This window comes from Opisthorchis viverrini (assembly GCF_000715545.1).
Source record: "Opisthorchis viverrini unplaced genomic scaffold opera_v5_342, whole genome shotgun sequence".
In the NCBI taxonomy this organism is placed as follows: Eukaryota; Metazoa; Platyhelminthes; class Trematoda; order Opisthorchiida; family Opisthorchiidae; genus Opisthorchis; species Opisthorchis viverrini.
The window spans coordinates 187199-193531 of record NW_008752002.1 but is presented as its reverse complement, the minus strand read 5'-3'; positions in this window follow the sequence as shown (position 1 = coordinate 193531).

Sequence of the window (6333 nt, the reverse complement as noted above, 5' to 3'; positions counted from 1 at the left end):
TCATGATGTCCCTCAAGACCGTATGCCCCGAAGAGGTGAATCGAGGAAGAGTCTTTTCTCATTTAATAACTGATCGGATTTGAGGCAGATGCTGTCTGTACGTAGTGAAATTTCAGTCGGAACACCTCGTTGGATTTCACACTGAGACAAACAGTTTGATCAGCCACCATGTTGAAAGTTAAATGAGCTCTGAGAAGACCTCTAAGACATTTCTCTATCGGTGAGATTGAACGATGCGACTAGAACGCGTTTCAAAGTGATGTTGCGTGCGGGATATTAAATAGTGTCAGCATCAACGTTCTCGTCGAACTGTCCTGTCCATTGGGTATCAGTCAAAACGTCATCTATACACTCATTACAAGAGTAATTCACAAAACGTGAGGCGCAACGAGCGAAAATTATCATCACAATCTTTCAATGAGGTGGCAGTTCTATACTTTTGTCACTTGCACCTTTCGGCATTTTTACGCTACATTCAGCTGTAGCACCATTTCGGTCCGTCACGAAAAGACAACCTTACCATGGTGTGGCGGTTTGTGTAGCTCGGCGACCCATAGACCTATATTGGGAGTGTCCGCACGACAGTCTCTCATACCATGACGAACGTAGTCTATCCGCCCTTCAGGTTGGGGTTTGGAACATGTGTGGCGACGTGTTCCGTAAAAAAAAATGTACTTGCGTTTGCCATCAAACACCGCTATCTTGCGGTTAGGCTTTGAAGCCAAAGGCTTTGGTTGAGGACCCTAATCGTCCTCCTGTCTATGTGTGAGTGATGTAGAGATCACTTAACAGATCACGCACCACAAACTCTCAAACCATGTGACAATTCCTTTCCCACTTGCAACCTTGGTCGACAACTTGTACACTACAAATTCTCATCCATTTTTGTTTACGCGGCTACCACTTGCGTAACGCGCCAGGCTTATGAACTTCAACACATCTAGCAGCTATACTGCAGAGAAGACACGTCCCGCGTCGGAAACTTTACACAGGAACTCTCAACAAGTGTCCTCAAACGATAAGTCACTTTGGCCAATTCCACTTTTTGCATTGCATCTACTTTTATCAAGTGCACCTAACTATTGTATTCGTTACATTCTAGTAGGACAGACATTTGTTAGTGCTTGTTACCTTCTGATAACCAACTTAATAACGTTACAACTAGAGCACTAACAGTGTCCTGGCAGCATCCCAGCCCTCGTGTTCGAACCACGGACCTTCTGGTCAGTAAATTCGCGCTCTAACCACTAAGCCGTCTCGCTACATGTAAATTGTTAGGTTGTTTTCCGATGGGATCCGTCCGCGTCTGAATAAAGATCATCCGGTTCCATCTGTTCGCGTTGTTGTTGATGATCCTGTAATTTTGTGTCGCTATCCTCCACATAACTCAGGCTGCTATGTGACTCGGTTTAGGTCTTCAGGAGTCCGTTCCAGTTACATCGGCTGAAGTGATAGTTTGCTGTCAAATCTCGGTTATCATCATCAACCACATCGCAGAAGTGCTCAGTACTAATGTTTAGCTGCCGTACGGAAAGTGGTTATTGGGCTTCTTCAAGGGTGGGCATTCGACGCATGGTGTGTACTTCGCGCTGCAGTCCGCAATTAGTAGCTTGGTACAGTACTCTACTATCGAGAGCCTCTTCCATCAAACGGTAATCATCTCGGTCGACTATACTGCATTCCCTTCCTCGAAAGGCCAACACTCCTTTCGGAACCAAAAACATTCCCCAAGTTGCTGATTGGCTGGTAAACGGGGGTACCATAACAGAAGAGTCATGCCAATGACCCTGGTTAACTAGTAAAATATCACTCCAAAAAACAACGGTAGGGCCGGTGTGCTAACCAGCCACAGTACTGAACTTTTCACTGGGCATGACAGCCTATAATCTAGTCTCGGATATACTCAAACTGTACCACACGGTTGAAATATCGATGTAAGGTGAGATAAAGCTGCGCGATACCATCGTATATCTTGAGTTCGCAACAAGCATCGTTTTTATCTTACGGAACTACGTCTCCGTGATGACTTATCTTCCTTAATGAAATGCATTCGACGGTTTTGGAGCAGTTTATGCACCCTATGTTCGCGCTTCATAATAGAAATGCTAATGAATACGCAACGCATATAATAGATGCAACTGTCACGTGTGCCCTGCCACTTGCGAGTGTGGTGTGTGCAGTTTTGACACCTAACCTTGGGACAGAGTTACTGTGTTACGCGGGGTCTCTCTTGTGTGACTGGCATTTGTCTGATGAATCAGGTCGGACCAAAGGGCCGAGTGCCCAACGCTATCAGATCTGGATCTTATAGGAATGATCGCTGATTATCACGGTATTTCTGTGCAGTTAACACATGAATCGTGATCGAGGCGGTACACTCCAGTTTGCTTAATACGCCGGCGTTTCCTGGGGCGATCCAGGAGTTCCGTTTCCATTCACTGATTCGAACGTTCCTTTGCAGGCAGTCATGAAACACCCTGTACAGTTAAATCGTCAATCAGCAAGTTCGAAAAATCAGTAGCCGGCGGTGCATTTCCCAACTGAGGCTGCGCTGAACCTGTGTAACAGAAATCCCTATGGAGATCAAAGATCCGTACTATAAAAACCCTGAGTTTTTTCACCGCTCGGATGGCTTTGACACTGGAAGAGCCACAAAACTAACAGACTGCCACCAGTGCGGGCTAACGAAGTATGGTGCAGGATGAGAGAATTCTTGAGAAACAAAGCCAACCAGCCTTGATCTCACGAAAAGTGAATTGAGTGGTCTTAGACGTTCGAAACAGGGCAAGACAATCCACATGTCAATGACTGTAAATTCTACAACTTCGTAGCATCCAGCCTACGGTTTTATCTGGCACTCACGTCGAAAAAGCCATATTTCGAAGGCCACCAAAAATGCGCAAACGAGGCACTCTAATACGTTCTAGTATGGATCCTACATACGAATATACTAAACAACTCGCGGCAAAACCAAAACCACTTCAAAGTAATAAGGTTACTCGAAAATCTGACTCGAAAGATGCTGCGCAGGCGATAAACAGGTTAGCTGTTAGTGACGATGAAACCTGCCAGTTTTTGATATTGTTTCGCTTTATACTAGTGTTTGTATGGCTGCAAGCTCGCGATATATACGACATCTAGAACAGGATTGCTGTACTTCCACTCTCTGTATGGGAGATTATACAATGTTTATTCCTACGATTCAGTGTATTAACTTTCGATAGCCCACGGACTCCAGAGTTCCCACGAGTTCCATTGTTTTTCTCTGTTGTAGTGAACTTCTCTTAGTATAGATTGAATCTCGAGCAATGAACAGTCCTAGTCATCTCCCCACAACAAATTATAAGTAGCTCAGAAGGAACACGATCATTGAACGTTAATCTGAGTTGTCATTCAAGAAGCTAGTCAACACGTATGATCACTTGGTGTGGATCCCGTGACTGAAGGGTGAGTAGCACTATATTCTATTTTAGTGCGCTCATTGCACTACTAATGAGCCGCCCATGACCGAACGGGTAGGCGTTCAAATGGTGACCGAGAGGTAGCGAAATCAAAACTTCTTGAAGTTCCGTGAGATGTACATTGCTCCAGTACTCTTCAGCATGAATTCGCTTTACTCAGTGTGAATTTCTCATTGAACATCTCCAAGTTTCCTCAAACTACCAACAAAGTAGCTGAGAGGATAGGTGACTTCATAAGACGAGTGAACAAACTTGCATCTGAGAAGTGGTCACCAGAGCAGCAAGTGTACACGTGACTGTGTGGTGCGGGTTCTGTGACTGAAGGATGACTGGTGCTATGTCCCGTCTAGGTGTGATCGGGCGCTTGAGACTAAGCACTCAAGTATCCGCACTACTATCCAGGGGGGTGGCGGGCTTTAAACTTCCTGGAGTTCCATCAGGTGCGTATTACTCATGATACATGTTCATAGTAAAGATGATACTGTTGTATGATGCTCATCAGCTTTTCAGCATGCATTTACTTCACTTGTGGTACGAGTCAGGTGCACATTACTCATGATACATGTCCACAGTAAAGATGATACTGTTGTATGGTGCTCATCAGCTTTCCAGCATGCATTTACTTCACTTGTGGTACGAAATCTGAATTACAAGTTCAAAAATCTCCTCATATTATCCAGTTTATGGCAGTGCATAGAGTTCGTATGATGCTTTCCGGTTAGACTCTCAAGTTTATCATACTTATCACTCTCAAATATCTTTGAATGGTTGCTATCGCTAATTACTACCACCTGACCACCAAAGTTAGCCATGGCACAGTGCAGAACAATTCTGTTGACCAGAGGCAAACAGATCTTCATTTACGCGAATAAACACTCATTTGCAAACTAATTTGGTTTTTCGAGAGACCCACTTGGAACCCAGCTGAATCTCTCGTTTGTGATGTTCTCAGGCAACTGAATGTGCTGCACCAGGCCACCTCATGTTTCAGTCGCTACGATATTCGAGATATCGCGATACATGTGTATCTTTGTAATGTACGACACAACGATCTTCATTTATCTTTTTAGCTGCAACGGTAACCCCCAAATAGGCCTTGGTTTAGAACGCTGTATACACACTCATCATCCGGTTTGTAAGTTACATTCCACGCTGCTGGTTGTTAACCTTGAGATTTTCCATACAGCAAGGGTTATTTCGAGCTATTTTATTTGGGACATCATCGACACCAAACATTTGGAGGCATTAAATGCATCTATACACAAACAAACCAGTAGATGATACAGTTAGCGGTGGTTTCGAAATGTGTTTATTGAACTTTCATCGTGGTAACTACTTTTTTTCACCTCTCAGCCTACTATGTCAACTGAACCACAATTCCAATACTACTATTAGTTATGGGCGCAACTTCGTGGGAAATGGATGGTCGGAGTTTCCCCTAGCTTTTGACTCACTAAACTAATGTAAAGAAGGCAGTCGCCTTGTTCTTTGGTTAGCAAATTACGTTACTGACACACTAAATAACGGAAAAATTTCATTTTGCAGCTGGTATCGGGTGCCATATTCGATGTCATCCGTCTGGTGAACTACTCGTTTATCCATTGCGCGAATTATCCGCAAAATGCACCTCAACTGACGTGTGATGGACGGCTGTCAAGTTAACGTGAAATCTGACTACTAATCACCAGATCGTGCCTTTGTATTGGTGTCATCCGTCTGGTGAACTACTCATTTATCCATTGCATGAATTATCCGCAAAATGCACCTCAGCTAACGTGTGATGGATGGCTGTCAAGTTAACGTGAAATCTCACTACTAATCACCAGATCGTGCCTTTGTATCGTGTTGCAACTCCACGGAACGTCACTGTTTTGACGTCATGTGTAAGAAGCTGAAGAACATGTTGAAATCCTTCTTCAAGTAGATGTTGGGTGTTAGCAATGTTTACGAGATTAGTACCACCATTCAAACGGGACGAGTGCACCTGTCAACGATGACTGCAACTGTCGGACAACGCCACTTCTGAATTTTGATGAATTCTACAAATGAGTGTTCGGATGAACGTCAGTCAACTTAATGTTTTGTGGCAGCCCTTTTACTGGTTAGCTGTTACACAACTCGATGTAAGCAAGAGTGCCAGATGAATCCTGGAGCAATCGAAAGGCGAGTGGTGGGTTAGAACCAAGAGCCTCCAACCGAATTTCTCACACTATAACTGCTCAACTATCTCAATAAGTTCAAAGGTAGTGTATCCGGCATAAACAATGTATTAGAATTGAGTTCCTGGTTAGGGAAGCACGTTAACTAGTTAAGAAATTTAACTGAATGCGCGCAGCCACTCAGCCGTTCCTAGAGGCAAGTCCGTACGAAAGTCAATTTAAACACCAGAAGGCTTAGAAACTCTGTTGATACGATATACTTGGCTGCTAATCTGTGCTTGGACTTCAGCTTCCGACCCATTATCGAATTCCGCATGAAGAACAAAGTGCCACGTACTGCCACCAGCTTTTGTGTGTGGTCATTTATATGATCATGCCGAGCGTCATAAGTTGGTCGCACGACAAGGCACTTGTTGGATAGAATGCAAAAACACAACCCCGTATCTCTGAGTGGTAGCTGGAAGAAACCAGGCTCAAGCGCGATTGCATCACATTTGGCCTAAACCAGTCATGTCATAGACAAGGAGCAAGCCTTCACTATCATATACCGGGTATCTCTGAACCGATCACGACGTGTACGATCCAGACTACTATCGATCGCAGAGGCGATTGAAGTCCGACTGCTGGATTCACAAGTTTGCGTCCAAAAGAAACTTTTGCGACCTCTGAACTTGAACTGACCTACAAAACATCCGGTCCCACAAGTCTGTCAG